A 19,567-nucleotide genomic window follows, 5' to 3' on the forward strand; every position below is an offset into this window, starting at 1 on the left:
TATCACTTTAGGGCTTGTGACAGAAAAGTTCTTAGGTGATTGTGATCTTCGGGGCCGGAGACATTCTCCACAATGTGATATCAAAAAAAAAAAAAAAAAAAAAAAAAAAAAAAAAAAAAAAAAAAAACAACAACAACAAAAAACATAATCTCAAAGCTCAAGAGTGGTATAAAAGATTCAGATAGGGTGTTCAGTGGGTAGCACAGTTGTATATACACAACAGAATTTATGGGTTTCTCCTTCCTCAGCCTTTGCCCTTTGCCCTCACCAATCTGAATTACCACTAATAAGTTACTCCTACCAAAAGGCATTTATCTGAGAAGTGAATGCAGGTATCACTGCATGAAGACTATAATGCCAAACTCAAAGATAAACATACTATGAGTGAATAAGAAGCTAAGATGGAAAACTAGAGAAATTCTTGGTTGTTTGGGTATTTCGGACAGAAGAGAAAGGCACCAGATATCTCTAGAGAAATCATGTTATGACGGCAAAGAGAAGATATGGAGAACGAAAGAAACTCTAGCTAGTATGCAGTCCTGTTAGAACAAGCTCTGCCCTCATGCAGAAAGAAGTAAAGGGCATCTTACCCGTCATTGAAGGCTACTCGCTAACTTCCTGTCTAGTGGAAGAAATTGGAGCATTATGCTTTCCAAACGTCTGTAGTAGACATAGGAGAGTCTGAAAATTATGTACTATGAAAGGCAATGGAGAAAGATGAAATTCGGGGATTGTTGAGTTGACTTCTAAACTCTATCAACTACAGATTGTCAAAAATCCCTTGGTATTCATTTTCTCACCAGACTTACTTCCAACCCTACCCATCTCATTTCTATTTCTGCTTGGCCTCTTGCTTTCTTTGGGCAATCAATATGCTGAATTGTGGACAAATAACCTTACATGACATCCAAGGCATTTCTTTTGTCACCTGATGGGACATGTCAACTCGGCTAATGGTTATTTTTCTGGATGGATTTGTTAGTGAAGTGGCCAAACATTCAGAGGACCAGGACCGTTGTGCTCTTGTGAGACTTCTTTTAGCTGGTTCTTTACGTTCTGGAGGTTCAGAGCATTTACAAAAAAACATCTGAACTCTTAGGATTTTATTTGAACCAAAATCCAAACTTTGAACCTTTTATGGTTTTGCACATCACACGTGTATGTGTCTCCTGCCTTGATATTATTCCCTCTGGTCCCCTCCTGACTCTTTGTCCCTTGAATAAAACTGAACAGTTAGTTGGAGATCAAAACCCGATCCAAGGGTCACCTTCTCCTGATGACCTTCTCTCTACAACAACCACTTTAATTAAAGAGCATGCCCATGAGCCACCCCCTTTCTGTGGGCCCTTGGATGTATTCTCAAGACAGATTTTTTGCTGTCACATAGCTGTGGTAGCCCCCTTGCTCTGAAAGAGTAGCAAGTCCCAGTAGATCATAGATCTTAACCCCATGACAGGACAACCTATTTATGCTGGCTCCTAATAATGACTTATGTTGATAACAGCACTATTCATCCTGGAAGCCAGCTCACAGCACTCCCTTGACCACATGCGCTCTTTCTATTCAGGCGCGTGTCTATACACATCCACATACCACAACAGTACAAAGGTCTTGACTGCTGGGACTTTAATCAGCCCTTTCTTCCTTTTGCTTAGCTTTGGGGCCTGATCCTAGGGATTAGGGAAGCCACTGCACCCTTCACTTTATCACCGAAGGGGGTAAAAAAACAGAATGGAACAATTGGGAGTCCGGCTCCCTATTCACATTCTTGCTTATTAGGGTCTGTGTACATCAGCCATGATGCGGCAAAGCAAGTTGCAAACTTGTGTGAGACGTATTTAATAGTGGGGATTCTCCCCTTGTTTTATCTCCTCTCCTTCTCTCCTTCCATTTAATGAACCAATTATTCTGACAAGGAGGAGAATGCTTCTTTCCCGGCTCTCTCTCACTTGGAACCTTTCTTCCCTGCCTCTGTAAAGTGCTGCCTAATTTGGCATAAGACCCTATTGTAGGTTATTTTTACATTCACCATGAATTGTGTAAAATTGTTTCAGCACTTTGGAAATTTTTCTTTTAAAGCAAGAAGCATTATTGTATCCCCTGTATGAATGACAGGTAAGATAGTAAGAAAATGTCCAAATGTGTATACACTCAATTGCACTCATTTTACTTAACAATATTTCAGTTTGTTTTCTAGATCAGATCAAATACAAAGGAAAAACACATAGACTACATGTTAATGGGCTTCTGCTTCCATAGAAATGCTTAAAGTGCAGCAAATCTCATTGAAGACATCTTAGCTATTCAATGCTGATAACAAAGCACAATAGAATCTTATTAATTCATGCACTAACTTTATTTATATAACAAATTGGGAAGAATTGCTAGACATAACTAAGTATTTCGATAATAAAATGGAAACAGTTTTCTAAAGGATTAATTTGATTTATCTTAAGACTGTTTTATTCCCTCTTATATGGGCAGATATCTTTATTACTGATCTCTTTTGCATAGTGCAATATGGATTAGTTTCATATATAGTTTTAAAGTGCTTGTCTTACATTATAAATAAACTGAACTGAGTGGTACTCATGAAATATCTTCAAGTAGAAGATTAGTTCACTTTTTCATCAGTAATGAGTGTCAGGTGTTGTGAAAGATAAGTTATAAAGACATAAACAAGGAGTTGTTGCTCCCCTTTAGGGGCTGCTGAATCAGAGGAGAACAGGCTTTCTAAACTCGCCAGTGTCTTAAGAGAGGCAAGAAGGATTCCTGTATTAATTGTGAGGTCTCAACATTCCTTCTTTCAGAACTGTGCCTAGTTTTAGAGAATACTGATTCTGCCCATGTCAGTCTGTGTAGTTAGGAAAGAATTGTCTCTACTTTGGGGTAAAAGTCCTAGCATACTGAACCATAGGATGAAATGTCTTCAAATGAATGAATAGCCAATCAATCAGCTTCTTCCCCTGGAGGCACTATTTTGTTTTTAAGGCTGATGGAAAATAAATACAAAATTTTTGGTACTAAAACACCATGGAGAAAGAGAATTGACAGTTGGAGAAAATTTTAGATATTGCTAAAATATTGTGTTCCAATGGTTTGTAAGTCAATTCTATGAACTTCTCTAGTTAATGGAGATAATATATGAAGCGATAAATGTCTGTATGTATTGAAACCATATCAAACATGGAAGCATGTATGTGCTTTCTTAGGTCCAGCTCCGTTTGTGATCCATAGAATGCAAATAAAACTTCCAAGTACATGAATCTAAAGGAAAGGTCATAAAAAGTTTGTAGAAGAGATTTTTAGTAAAGTGTTCCTAAACTCATGAAAACATTTGCTGTATTTTTGCATGGATGTTAGAGTTTTAAAATAAACTCGAGAAATTAATTTTACCTTGAGATCCCGTCTATACTGAGGATCACAGAAGCATTGTTTTTTTAGACAAAAGTGTGTCTTGTTCTCCTGCCAAAAGCTTATTTGCTGAGTTCTTTGTAAGAGAATAACCTGATTTTTAAGTGAGAACTTGAGGGGCATAAGACATTCTGAATTAATTTTGTGATTCCAACAGCCAGAAGAGATAGCCAACCCAAGAAGGTAAAACTTAGTTCTGGAAAATAGTTGGGCCAATCAATGATATTTAAAGGTCAAGATAATAAAATATGTTGTAAATTACTGCTTGGAGCAGCATATAGACTGAATGGCATTTTGTGATCCCTTCTGTTCTATGATCCCATGAGTCCACAAGGTTATCTTCATTTCTTCATGACACTGATGTCTAAGTTTACTATATAAGCTCTTAGTTTTGAACTGATGTGAGCAATTTAAGCTCCAAATTGAAATTACCTGCTATTTTAGCATTGCAGAAACATGTCCTGTCTATTATATGTTTTTTTCCCTCTCTTTTAAAATATATGGTGAGGAGTAAAATTGTCAGGTACAAGCTGCCCTTCAAATGGAGCTCTCTTGTATCCCACTGCATATCCTTGTGACCTAACCTTGCTCTTCGATGACCAGTTCTGAGCTTGCTTTGACTGGCTTTCTACAGATACAACTCAAAAAGGACTTTGCCGAAGCTCACATTGGTATTCTTTCTGCTGCTCTTCTGAAGACTTCTCTGAATACAAAGTACAGAGCTTGTGAAAATTGCCTGTGTTCATACATACAGAATCAGTGAAAGCCTAAGAGCCAGACGCAGGTGGGCCAATGCACCCTTTATCTCATCCCATGTAGATAATGATGAGAGGTATTTTATCTGGCTGTTCAAAAGGACACAGAGGAGGTTAAATTCCATCTCTATGGAGTTCTGTGACCGATTTGACTAACATCCTAGTATGCTACACTCCATTATCCCGAGTTCCTTCAATCTGTGCTCTGCTCTTCGGTTCTTCAAAGAAATAGCCTGCAAATGTGCTTTTGATCCATATTTTGCTTTGAGAGGCAGGAGCAACACACGTTAGCATCAACATTATTATGATTAGTTTTTCATGAGAAGCATCTAATTGTCTTGAAATACTGATGCCCAAATTACAAATCAAGACATTGGTTTAATTTCTCAGCTCAGCTATAATAATAAACTAATAGTTAATTAGAGATGTGTGGGGTGGGGGCATAATGTGGGTGATTTTGAAAATAACGAGCAGAAATAGTTGTAAGGATTATTTCAAAGATTGTGTCCTTTGTGAGATTTGACATAAAATCCACAAAATCTAAGATGTTATATCCATACCATTTAGCATTTTAGTACCCTAGTAGGTTCTATAAAAAACAAACAAACAAGGAAACAAATGTCATTTAGTGAATGCTGCAGAACTTTAAAATGACCATATTTTAAACATGACCTCAATTGTTATATTTCCTTTGTTTGTAACTCTGCATTATATCCACTAGTTTAGCAGCTCTCAAAAAGGTGCTTAACTTGCCCAAGATTTCTTTTATGGAGAATTGTTAGAGAAAAACCTATTTTACTGAGTTCTAGAGTATTTTAAATAAGAATATTTGTGAGTGGCATTGAAGCTATGCCTAACACATAAAAGTATGAAATAAATGATAGGTATTTTCTGTACCAAGGGAAACAGAAAAGCTAAGTTTTATCTAATTAAGAACAATAGACAATACTTTATAATGTAGAATAAAAAATTAAAATTAAGGTAAAAGATTTCAGTTGATTTTATCATACAACATTACAATGAAGCCAAGCAAAGTGAATTTTCATATTCTAAATGGCTGAAACACTTTAACTCATGCCATGGGACAATGGTCTGTACCCTGTCACTTGTATTTTAAATAAACGCTGATTTGTTAGTAGCCAGGCAGGAAGTAGAGGCATGGCAATGAGAATTCTGGGAAGACGGAAACTTCAGTTTGCAGTCATCACCCAGACAGAGAGGAAGTTAGACACAGAGCAAGCAAGATGTGACTTCCTTGCCGAAAAAGGTACCAAGCCATGTGACTAACAAAGACAAGAATTATCAAGAATTATGAGCTAATATAAGTTATAAGAGTTAATAACAAGCTTGAGATAATAGGCCAATCAGTTTATGATTAATGTAGACCTCTGTGCATTTCTTTGAGACTTAACGACTGCAGGAACAGGGCAGGACAGAAAACTCAGTCAACAAACTCATAAGCATTTTATTGAAAGATGTTGTCTTTGTTTTTGCAAGAGGGCTACAAATTCATCAACTATTAGACAGCACAAAAATTGGTATCACTATTTAGCTAATAGAAATAAAATCAAAGTGAGGTTACAAGTAAGAAGTATAGCTTTATATAACAGCAACTTTATATAACCAGAACTCTGTACCGATGCTTATAGTCAAAGATTCAAAGGCTGCTCTGAAGTCTACATCTAATAACATGGGCTGCCTTAACAAGGCAGCACTTAATTTCTCCAGGGCTCAATTTCCTACAGTTCAAATCTAGTTAAAACAAAAGGGATGGGCTTGATAATCTCTAAGGGTCTTTCCAATTGGAAAATGTCACTATGCTATAATTTTAAGGATCTTTTCCTAAAGAAAGACCAAAGCAAAAAAGAAAAAAAAAGATGGTAAACTTTTCTTTGCACAGAAGTATGATTAGATAGCAAAAATCATTTGTCCCTGACCTTGATCTTAACATAAATAAAAATGCCATCCCAGAAATCATAGAAAATCAGATGGAGTTCAATTCACCACGATACATGCTGAGTTTCTTTTGAAAAAGACACATGGCACAGGGTTTAGGTTTTCTGCAACCGTAATGACATCAGGATCTACAGTAGACTTCCACTAATGAGGCTCCAGTGTTGACAGGGAAGGAAAGAAACCAGAAAAGAATGATTTGTAATTAGCCCATCAATTATTTGAATATAAGTATATGCTTCTTAAGTGCTTAAGGAGCTTAAAAAAATGAGCATTCTCCTCTCAATGCTTTGCTTTCTATCGCATATTTTTAACTTATGGTAAACATTTGAGGACAAATATTGTTGTTTATAGACAAGTTATTCCTTTGAATCTCTTTTTATTCTTTTCCTGGTTTTGTGGATATATAAATAAATTGTTTGGAGAAACAGTCTTAAAATATTCCATGAAGATGTGCATAACTCAGCAAAGTCAAGGAAGGATCATGTGCATTGGACAAATACCAAAAGAAGTGTCAACCTGCAGGTGTTGGTGGTGCATGCCTTTAATCCCAGCACTAAATAGACAGAGGCAATCAGATCTCTGTGAGTTTGATGGCAGTCTCATGTCCAGAGTGAGTTCCAGGACAGCCAGGGCTACAGAGAAAAATCCTGTCTCAAAAAATACCAAGAGGTGGGGTGTTTACCTGCCACCTCAAATTTTTTTCTTATAAAATAAAACACCTAAAATCTTGAAAGATTGTTTTTCTAATGCCAAAATGCCTTTTTGTTTCTCTAAATATATGTTTTATTCAACAGATCCAAAAACCTCCTATAAATTTCTAATTACTACCTGTCTGTCTCTATTTATGGTCAGTTGGAAAAGTTGGCAAGACATTTAATTGGATAACAGTGGTAAGTAAATAATGGTGCTATAGAGGGCACATTGTGTGTCAGGGACTAGACTTGACAAAAACACCTCTTTCTAGGATAAGGGCATGGGGAATCAGAAATATAAGTAAAAGGTACGAAGACATGAAAATAATAAACCAGAAATTATATAATAGTACCGGGAGGTAGTTCCAATGAATCCTGAAATCTCTTGGTTTAATTTTCCATAAACTTTTATACCCAATACAAAAAGGGGAAAAACGACAACAAAAGACTTCTTTAACATGATACAAAGGACAACTTGAACAGTTAATTACTTTAACACTTTAAGGCATCAAGTCATTAGCATTCTGTGGTTTAGGCAGTAAAGCCACTCTAGACCAAGCATCCTGAAGGCAGTCGTTTCTCAGGTAATTTCATATTACATAAGAAGGAGCAGAAGTACGCTTACATATCCTGACCATCTCTCAGGATGGAATAAATCTACTTGTATGAGCCATCTTAATGTCAAAAGAACCAAGTAAGACATCCTGAGTCAAAATGTGTAGTTACACTTGTCAACAATTATGAGTATCCTCCAAACTCTGGCCATCAGACAAGGTGTAAATAGGCTCATAATTTTGGACCTCCACAACCTTGCCACCCTTGGTTTGATTAAGTAGACATAAAACTCATGAGATGCTGGACAGAGACCTTCTCAAAACTCACATCCCACCTCAGAAGATTACTTCCAATAACTCAATGGGGAAAAGAATTAATTAGAAATTACCTGACAATGTTGTTGATTTGGGAGTCATGTTTTTATCATGTACAAATTAGTCTCTTTATGTTATTTTGGAAGGTGGAAGATAACAGCAGCATGAAATGTTAACATATTCTAGACAGCTGAAATAGTTCATTTTAAATAATTTCTTGACTTTACATAAAAATGCTTCTACCTGTTTAACTCAAATAACCAAATCTCCCTTTGATATGACTTTATATTTTTTAACCAGTTTGTTTCTTTTTCAAAAAGTTTAACACATTCATCTCCCTCTCCAGTCTTCCATTTCTACCCTCTCTACTGTCTTATCCCTTCCCACCCAAACTTGAGATTTTTTTCTATCATTTAATTTATCCTTTGAATCTAGTTTGTGATAGAGCAATCCTTGGGAGTTGGGTGGTTAAATTTCCAGTGACACTCTTCAGTTAATTGTTAGGTTTTATGCCTACTTTCCTACTTCCGTGCTGGGATCTTACTGACTGGAACTTGTATAGAGCGATGTGAATTCATATGTGCATCTTCTCTGTGTTTGCAAAACACCATTTCCTTTAGTTTATTGATCACCTTGGACTCTTACCATCCTTCCATCCTCTTTTCACGCTGTTTCCAGAGCCTTTGGAGGAAAAATATGATATGATATCCCACATGAGCAAATTTTGTAAGGTGTATGAAATGGGTATTGTTAATACCTGGAAAATAGTTGCCTCTTCTTGAAGCTCTTAGTTTCGTTGATTAGAAAAATTTAAGAGAAAAAAAATTAAATAAAAGCTCAAGAAGAATTCTTTTTAGTTTAGGAAAAAAAACTGTGTAAATCTCAGCAGCTGCCTGAAAGAGGAAACTACATCATAGAAAAACCTGCAGCTTCTGAATCAATCTGGCATGCCAGTCAGTCACATGGCAGCCAGATAGACACGTAATGTGGAGAGAGACAGAGAAAGAGGAAGGAAGCTCTCTCAGGTGGCTTTGCTCGGTATGTGAAGGAGATGGAGAAGGAGGGAAGGCTAAAAAGGAGCGGGAAGGAAAGCTGGGCCTTTCTGAGTCAGAACTGAGAATTTCAGACTGACACTACAGACCTTCATCTGAATCCCATGGTAATTCCACAGAGGGTAAGGATTCTGGGAAGGGCAAGTGTATTATCTCATTAAATGGCTAGCTATTTCTCTTACCTCTTTAGCTTGGTTTAAGGTGAACTTGCCTTTATGAGAGTTGGTCCCTAGCCCAGGTGATTCACCAGCCCTACCTGACTCTTCAGAGACGAGACAATGACAATTTCTTCAGAAAGAAAATCCAATTATTTGGCTGGTTATGAATTAGATTTCCCTTAATGGGCCTTCAGTGGCCCTGTAACACTAATATGAAGATATTTGATATTACCTCTCTCAATCTCTATAAGTGATCAAACAAGGCTATTTATGATCAGAGCAGGGTCTAAACATTGATGACATAAGGAAAGGATAACCACGCAACTGTTCTGAGAATGTCCTTCCTAGGGTCAGCAGTGCCAGAAGAGAGATTTGATTCCTGTTTATTGTTTTCTATTGAATGAACACCACTATCTACACGCCATATGTGAGTATATGAGTTAAACCAAGAGAAGACACCTAGTCAACCTACGTGGCTGGACCTATTGGACTGTCCAGTTTATCTCCTTCCCCCCATCTCATCCTTGTTTCCAACATAAGGAAAGTATACCCAGCCTGACAGCTTGGCTGTAACCCTGTTCTTGTTTGGTTTTCTCTTTTCTTTTAACCCTCTTAAGTTTTCACTTCTGAACCTATAAAAGTTCCTCTCTAAAAATCACCCTCCATTGTCTGGAAATTTCCTTCTTGGAATTTTTGAGATAAGAATCAGCTTTGGCAGTCAGAGGATTTCAAGACCCTAGTTCCAAGAAGAGAGAAAGGCTCCATCCATTGCCTGCAGAGGTATCCTTGTATTCCCATATTATTTCAGTTTTATATCGTAATGCTCACAAGGAGCATTACTTTCATAAGGGAAGTAGGAGTCTTAAAATAATGGATACCTCACAGGTCACATGGAACACAAAAACACAGTTCACAGTTTCCAAATATTGTTCCAATTTTTTGTTTGTCTGTTTTTTGTGTAGGAGTTGTACCTATGTATTACATTACTGTGCCCATAGGAAAAAGACGGCAGGTTCAAACAACAAAACACGTAAGAAACACAGTTCAGAATGGATTCCATAATGGAAAAGACTCTCTGTCAACTCCTTGTTTGGCAAAACAGGGTGTCTTGTGAGCTAGCAGTGCTCCTGCAGATTCAATGAATGATCATGCCAACGAGAAGTAGAAACAGAACAGTCGAGGAAGTCAGTGGATCTCATTTGCCTTGGTGTTTTGCTTCTTGTGAAATACTTCTTCCATCAGTGCTTTGAATGCATTTAATGGAACTGGTATGTAGTAAAGTTAGCTTTATTTACCAATTTTACTATTTAAATCAGGCACTTAACAATGGCTTCTTTGCCTTCTTTGTACAACAAAGCACAGAATATCATGCCTCTAATGATCTAATGAATCTTATTTTATCCGGTCAATTGAGGTTTCCTTTGCTGTCTGGCCATGAGAGATTTTTGACAGAACCTGACACTTTACACTCAAAGAAAATTAAAAAAAATATCATGCAAGAGATTCGTAGACCAGATCCTATCTCCATGAGCATATTGAGAAAATCAGAGAAGCTGCTTTGAATGAACCCTGCAGAACAGAACACAAACAAGATTTTTCTACATGCCTTAGATGTGGATCTTACTTAAGAAATTTAGATCTGCAGTAGTTTCGAGACAGGGCTTGTGACATGGCACACACACCCAGTTCACTTTTCAAACATAGTCCATACAAGAAAGCATTGCTTTCAAGTTAAGTTTGACTAGAGACACTAGTTATTCCCACAAATGATGGAGTCATTTGATAGGAGCCCAATGAAATTACTTCCACTGAAGATAAACTACACGCTCAAGATCAAGTTCATGTGCTTTCATTTGGTGCCTTTTGGAAGAAATTCATGGGAATTTAGAAAAATGAACTAACATGTTTTGACTATGGGCATAACCCTATAAATTGGAAGCATGGAGACCTTGGGAGATGGTTGGAGGGGAGGGGAGGGGAGATGCAGAGAGGGGAACAGAGAAAAATGTAGAGCTCAATAAAAATCAATAAAAAAACAGTGATATTTGGAAAGACTCCAAGTTTATGGACATTGTTGGATAATACTTCTTTAGGCATTCCTCCAACAGAAAATTTACTGATACGTTCTCAAGACAGGTTCTGTAACCTCTTAATAAACTTATCAGTTGGAACAAATATTGTTCCAAAATTTCTTTTGTTTTGTTTATAACCTTTTGGGAGGTCTGTATGATATGCATGAGTATGGTCATGGTGGTTATTGTGGGTGTATGCATGCCAGTGCAGACATATACGGGTCAGAGGACAACCTCGATTATTGATATTATAGTTCTGTCATGCTTAAGATATGCCTAACTAGCATATAACATATAAAGGCCTAACTAGCATACTGAGGATCTTCTTGGCATCCTCAGTTCATCTCTATGGAGCAGCAAGATCACAGGTATATGGTACTGCCTCTGGCTCTTACATGGAATCTGAGTATGTAAAATCTGGTTTTCACGCTTGCACGGCAAGCATTTTACCCACTGAGCCATCACCACAGCCCATGCTATTGTTTTAAAGTAGTATCTTGGATGGCTCATTAATTGGGTAATTTGAACAAACAAATACTGAGTGTTTAATTAGTTATAAGAGATTGTTTCTCCTTGGATGACCTATTAACTGCAGACATTGAGGTTGCTATTGGGAAATGTCTACAAATAAGTAATGTCTGTGTTATTTCAATTCTAATTGTAATTGGAGAAATATTTCAGGTAGGGTACAATTAACAGCAATATTTTTAAAAATTTGGATGTAGTATCTGTTTGTGAGGCAAAAGTACTGCATTAGCATCTATGACCAAAACTTGCTGCAAATGAAAAATCCACTCGAATCAGAAATTAAAACAGGTCTACTAGAGATCGTTGGTATCTTATCTCGTATAGGAAATTCTTTTGGGAACCACATCTCTATAACGGTCTAGAGAATGACATGGATCCTTCATCGGGCATCTACATATCAATTTCAGGGTCTCCAAATATCCAATCTGTTCCCTACACATCTTTTTTTTTTTCCTGAGGCCTTTTATGAATTTCATTAAAGAAAGGGAGTCTTACATGTGAAAAATTCTTTATTTTTTAAAAGAAAACTATCATTTTCATTTTACATATCAATCCCCATTCCCACTCTCTTTCCTTCTCCCATCCCATCTATCTACCCCCTACACCCATCTACGTCTCAGAGAGAGTAAGGCACATTACTTTGGGGAAGGCCCAAGGCCCTCTCTACTATATCTAGGCTGGGCAAGGTATCAATCCAAAGACAAGAGATAGGTTCCAAAAAAGCTAGTACAAGTAGGAGGGATAAATCCTGGTGTCACTGCTAGTAACCCCACAGTCTGCCCCAGCCATGGAACTGTCACTCACCATTCAAAAGGACTAGTTTGAACCTATGCTGTTTCCTTCCGTGTCTGGCAAGAGTTGATGGGCTCCCATTAGCTCAGGTAAACTGTTTCAGTGGGTGTCCCTACCATGGTCTAGATTCCTCTGCTCATATTCTTTATTTCTCCCACTGTTTAAGTGGACTTTTGGAGCTCAGTCTGGTGCTCTGATGCAGATCTCTGCCTCTGTTTCCATCAGTTGCTGCATGAAGTTTCTAAGGTGATATTTAAGATATTCATCAGTCTGACTACAGAGCAAAGCCAGTTTGGGTACCCTCTCCTCTATTGCTTAGGGTTTTAGCTGGGGTCATCCTTGTGGATTCCTGGGTACTTCCCTAGTGCCGGATTTCTCAAAAGCCCCACATGGCTCCCTCAACCAAAATATCTCTTTCCTTGTCATCTTTGTCCTTCCTCCATCTCGACTATCTCATTCCCTCAAGTTTTCCTCCCTCCTTCCCTTCTCCTCTAGTCTTCCCTTTCCATCCTCCCTACTGCCCCCACCCTCATGCTCCTAATTTTGTCAGTCAATCTTGTCTATTTCCCCTTTCCAGGTGATTCTATGTATGTTTTTCTTAGGGTTCATCTTTTTTCATACCTTCTCTAGGATTGTGAACCTAGGATAGACTTAATATCCTTTGTTTTACAGCTAGTATCATCCACTTATGAGTTAGTACATACCATGTTCATCTTTCTGGGTCTGGGTTACCTCACTAAGGATGTTTTTTTTTTTTTCTAGTTCCATCTATGTGCGTGCAAATTTCAAGATGTCATTGTTTTTCTGCTGAGTAGTACTCTAATATATAAATGTGCCACATTTTCTTTATCCATTCTTCATTGAGGGACATCTAGGTTGTTTACGGGTTCAGGCTGTTACAAATAATGCTGCTATAAACATATTTGAACACTTGTAGTTTAGCTTCTAATTAGTTTAGCATGAGCTACTAGCTGTGCACAAAAATTCAGATGATTTAAATGTCTAGGTCTAAGTATTAGTTCTGAAAACCTCTTCCAATTAAAGGTTCAGTTGTGTCTGTGTAAGAATTTCTGCAAAGCACCAACCAAATACAATATGTAAATGTTCCATTTGACTAACTGATGCTATAATACTCATTTTCATAGTATTTTTCAGTAAGTCTGCAAATTACATTTGGATGAGACTCTTCATCATTACCTACGTGGACAATACTTCCCATTGGAAAGGTCTCATCAGCTATCATTCTAGAAAACATGTGAATAACCTGGTTAAGCATCTCTTGTGTATCTACTAGCCGTTTGTCATCACTCTATCCTCATGCTCTTTCCTGTGCATCACTTTTCCCTCCTCATTCTTCTACCTTGTTGTTTTCCTTAGTCTTGTCCAATCATTATCTCCTTGCCGGTAGACTTCTAGAGGCTCAGCTTTCCCCTATGGAAGCCTAAACTATATGGGGAGCTGGTGATCATGTAGTAATACAGGATTAATAGATTGGCAAAGTTTAAGACACTGCCTGGCATATGCAAAAGCTAATGAATCTTATTATTACAAAACATATTCTAGATTATGAGGCATGCTAGGAGAACAAGTAACTAGGAGAGTGAAGTCATATGAAATCTCTAACATGGAAGTTTCATAGGACATCAAGAGTCACAAGAACAGTAGCACACCAGAGAATCTAAAAGATCACAGTCTACAAGAGCCCCTGAGAAAACAGAAAGGATAATGTTTAAAGCAAATGAACAACAATAACAAACATGTCCTTATAAGAGACAATTAAACATGTCCTTATAAGAGACAAGAAAAGCAGATTTTGTTCTTGACAGAATACCAGAAAGGGTTAGGATTTCAACAGATATGAAGAAAAGCATCTGAATTTATCAAAATTTAAAAGTATAAATACATGTTATTGTGCAATTTACAATCCAAGTTACTGGGTGTGGGGTTACATGTCCATAATCCCAGCACTCAGGAGGTAGTGGCTGGAGAATCAGAAGTTCAAGGTCTTCTATGCTGGAAAGCATGTTAGAGGCCAGCTTGCGTTATATGAAACCGTGGTTGATGGTGGGTGGGTGGGTGGGGGGGATAAAATTCCAGACTGTGTTGTAAATAAGGAAAATTTGGACTCATATTCCACTCTCTAGATTTTCACAAGATATTGTTGACAAAACTCATAGATGGCACAGAACAGCTGAATGAGACACCTTCTCAAGCAAAAAGCAACCACCATATTATACCCTCATATTTGGGGGAGAATCAGGGAGCTCAGAGAATACACAATGTAATCCTTGTCTTTGTACTGTGTATGTTCTAATTGCTGGCTACCTTGTAGACAGGGAGACAAGTTGAAAATAAACCTTCCATCTGTCTATCTACCTAGGAAACATGCTCAGACAACTTTCTGAACTCTGAGAGGAATGATTAGAATTTAGGAAACAATGACGTTGTTCTGAGCTTTGTCCTTCACTTGGATATGAAACAGTAGTAGCTTTGGAACTAGATATGGAACAGAAAAGGTGAAAGATAGTCCTAAGATATTCCTAAGGCACATGGGAATTGTTGATATCTGCAGACCAAACAAGATCTTGGGAGAAATTCCACAGGCAGTCTGGACCTTTCACTATCTTTTGAGTAACCATCATCTATACCAAGGAGAGGCATATATCCCAGTAGACAGGTGCCATCAAAAGAAATAGTAAAGTTTGAACTAGAGAAACAAAAGAGCTAAGAGTACTACTGAAAAATATACTTAAAATCTGAATTATGGATTACTGATTTCTAAAGACATTTTAGATCATCTATGGGATCATATATCTCCAACAGTCTGATCCTGCAGGAAATTCTCAGACACTATCAAAAACAAAACAAATTGTGAGACTGAGGGAATATAATGCTAAATAGAATCGGGCTAAAGCAGACATGGATGAAGGGCATCAGAAAGTAAAAATTTCGGCAACTACAATGGTTTTATTATATACAAAGAAAGGAGAAACAGACAGGGGCTTTAAAGTTTGAGGGTCTATGCTTTAATAAAAATGTAAAGCTAGTGTGATATGATATCAGCAGTGCATGTTTAAAAATCTTGGGAAAACCACAGTTCCAAGAGGAGGTGGCAAGAACAAAAACACTGTTGTTGGATTATGACTTCTTGGAAATTCAGTGAATGCTTGCATTTTAGGCTGAGATAATAAACATTACATGCATATCTAGAGGAATCAATGAAATCGTACAAGGATGTGTGATTTTAAAATAGGATGTAGAGAAATGGGTGGAATAATCTATTCTACTAGATAAAATATACCAAATATAAGCATAGAGAGCAAGAAGATGGGACAAGAGGAAATCAAGTTTCAGATAGTCCAAATCCAGATCAGTAATCACACTCACATAAATTGACCAAAACTCCAATCAAATAACTCTAATGGACTTGATGAAGAAATCATTCCAAATTACTGGTCTTACTGTTTTTTCTTCAAGGAAATCCACCCCTGCCATGCCCCCCCCCCAAAAAAAAAAACAAGGCCAGACATGGCAGCACAAACCTTTAATCTTAGCACTTGAGAGGCAGAGGCAGTTGCTATGATTGTGAGGCTAGTCTGTTCTGTGCAGCAAGTTCCAAGTCATTCAGGGAAGATCCTGACTCAAAAACTTAAAAAACCAAAAAACCAAGAGGGCTATATTTGAAGTAGGAGAAGTTAGAGAATGTGTATGTGTGTGTGTACCTGTTTATATGTATGTATATATGTGTATATTTATATATATAATGTATATATATATATATATATATATATATGTACATGAGCATGTGGGTGTCTGTGTAAAAGTCTAGTAAGGTGCTGTGGATAAAGAGTATTACAAATAAACATTTCAAACTAATAGTCAAAATATAGACAACATGAAAATCTTAAAGAAAAACAAAATTCTGAACTAGATGTTTGCAATCAAAATAAAGCACTTTCCAAATACATGAAAGGAAAATGGACAAATACCCCTATCTCATCCATTGGACCCTGCAAGCTTCAAGGCCCACTCTTCCCTCAATCCCTCCTAAATCCCTGCAATCTCAGTGGAACCCTGAACCACAGCCCGCTACTATATAGAAAGGATCAAGAGGTGAGTGACCAACCACCCTGTGAGAAACCCCTCTCTCTAGGCCCTCCAAACTGGGGTAAAAGCCTGGGTCCCTCTTCCACCTGCTTGGGCTTCTATAGTCAGCCAGATGGTGAGTTTCTTGCTGGTAGGCTGCTCTAAAAACCCCAAACCATCCCTCAGACTCTGAAAGTTCCTTGTCTCACTGTGTCCTCAAACCCTCCAAACCCTTCCAACCTCAGAGGAATGCTGAAACATAAGCTGCAGCTATACAGAGAGGACCAAGAGAGGAACTCTGAAGCACAAACTGTGGCTGCACAGAGTGGACCAAGAGAGCAAACCAAGAGAGTGGGACGAGAGAGAGCTCAGTGGTTCCCTGAGACACAGACAGTGACAGTAAAGAACAGACCAAGAACAGTTCCCAAGAAACAGCCAGCCACTCCAAGGATTAGAAGAAGATGCAAAGACACTGCTGGTATCAATTGAAGGAAGAGATGGGTAGGTGCCAATGCAAGAATTCATTCAGCAACCTAAAAAGCAACATGGTAACAGCAGACCCAGTGGTCATATAACAGGATAAATTGACCATCCTAACCCAGAAGAAGTAGAAGAAAAAGACTTCAAACATAACTTTATGAAGATGATGGAGACCTTTAAAGAAGAAATGAAATGCTCCCTTAAAGAAATGGAGGAAAAGACAAACAAAAAATTGGAAAAAAAAATGAATAAATCTCTCAAAGAAACACAGGACAACCAAGAAAAAACAGTCAAATAGGTGAAGCAAACAGTTCAAGACTTGAAGACTGAAATAGAGGCAATAAAGAAAACACAAACTGAGGGAATTCTGGATATGGAAAATCTGGATAAAATTAACAAGAACTAAACTGGCAAGTATAACCAATAGAAAACAAGAGATGGAAGAGAGAATCTCAGGTGTTGAAGATACTATAGAGGAAATAGATTCATTGGTAAAAGAGAACATTAATCTACCAAATTCTTAACACAAACCATCCAGAAAATATGGGACACCATGAAAAGACCAAACCTAAGAATAACAGGGATAGGAGAAGAACTCCAGCTCAAAGGCACAGAAAATATATTCAGCAAAATTACAGAAGAATTTTTCCCAGCCTAAAGAAGGATATGCCTGTAAGACTACAAGAAGCTTACATAATATCAAATAAAATGAACCAGAAATGAAATTCCCATCACCATATAATAAGCAAAACAATAGACATACAGAATAAAGAAAGAATATTCAGAGGTGAAAAGGAAAAAGGTCAAGTAACATATAAAGGTAGCCCTATCAGAATTACACCCAACTTCTCAGTGGAAACCATTATGGCCAAAAGGTCTAGGGCAGATGTGCTACAGACACTAAGAGACCACAAATGTAAGCCCAGGCTACTATACCCAACACAGCTTTCAATCACCATCGATGGAGAAAACAAGATATCCCGCGACAAAACCAGATTTTAACAATACCTATCTACGACCAGCTCTACAGAAAGTACTAGAAAGAAAACCCAACCCAAGGAAGCTAACTGCACCCACAAAAACACAGGAAACAGGTAACCTCACACAAAGAAAACCCAAAGAAGGATCACACACACACATACTGCCACTGAAAAATAACAGGAATTGACAATCACTGTCATTAATATTTCTTAATATCAATGGACTTAATTCACCTATAAAAAGACACAGGCTAAGAGAATGGATACAAAAGCAGGATCCAGCCTTCTGCTGTATGTAAGAAACATACCTCAGGGGGGAGGGTTAAAGGGGATGGGAGAGGCAGGAAGGGGAGCAGAGAAAAATGTAAAGCTAATAAAAATCAATAAAAACAATTGATAGAGAAAAAAACACACTTTAACCTCAGAGTAAAGGGTTGGGAAAAGAATTTCCAATTAAATGGACCTAAGAAACAAGTAAGTATAACTATCCTAATATCTAACAAAAATAGACTTTAAACTAAAATAAATTAAAAGAGATGGAGAAGAACGCTTTATACCCATAACAGGAACACTTCATCAAGATGAAGTCTCAATCCTGAACATCTATGCCCTAAATACAAGATCACCCACATATGTAAAAGAAATATTACTAAAGCTTAAGTTGCACATCAAAGTCCAAACGCTAATAGTGGGAGATGTCACCACCTATTCTCCCCAATGGATACGTCAGCCAGATAGAAACTTAACAGAGAAATCAGAGAACTAACACATGTCATGACTGAAATGGACTTAAGAGACATCTACACATTCCAGACAAACACAAAAGAATAAACCTTCTTCTCAGCACCTCATGAAACCTTCTCTAAAAAAATCCACATACTAGGAAACAAACCTCAACAGATAACAAAAATTGGAATAACCTCAAGTGTCTTATCAGATTACCATGACTTAAAATTAGAATTCAACAACAACACTAATTTCAGAAAGCCCACAGACACATGGAAATTAAACAGGGCTCTATTGAACCATCCCCAGGTCAAGGAAGAAGTAACGAAAGAAAGAAAAGACTAACTAGAATTCAACAAAAATGAAGGCACAACGTAGTGAGAAATCTGGCACTAGGGAAATCCCCAGGAATCAACAAGGATAACCCCAGCTAAGACCCTAAGCAATAGAGAAGCGGGTGTCTGAACTGGCCTTGCACTGTAGTCAGAGTGATGAATATCTTAAATATCAGCATAGAACCTTCATCCTGCAACTATGGAAGCTGAGGCAGAGACCTGCATTGGAGCACTGGACTGAGCTCCCAGAGTCCAGCTGAAGAGTGGGAGAAACAGAGAATATGAGCAAAGGGATCAAGACCATGATAGCGACACCCACTGAAAGTCTGCAGTAGTTAATGGGAGCTCACCAACTCTATCTAGACAGGGGAGGAACCAGCACAGGACCAAACTAGTCCCTCTAAATGTGAGTGACAATTGTGTGGCTGGGATAAACTGTTTGACCGCTGGCATTGATACCACGATTTATCCCTTCTGCTTGTACTGGCTTTTTTGGAACCTATTCTCTTTGGGTGGATACCTTGCTCAGCCTAGATATAGTAGGGAGGGCCTTGGACGGCATGGGAGGAGGGGAGGGAGTGGGAGCTGGAATTGGTTTGTAAAACGAAAAAAAAGACCATAGTTTCTTTTCTTTTTAAAAATAATAAAAAAACGAAAAAAAAAAAAAGAAAG

Source organism: Chionomys nivalis, chromosome 7 (genome assembly GCF_950005125.1).
Source record: "Chionomys nivalis chromosome 7, mChiNiv1.1, whole genome shotgun sequence".
Lineage (NCBI taxonomy): Eukaryota > Metazoa > Chordata > Mammalia > Rodentia > Cricetidae > Chionomys > Chionomys nivalis.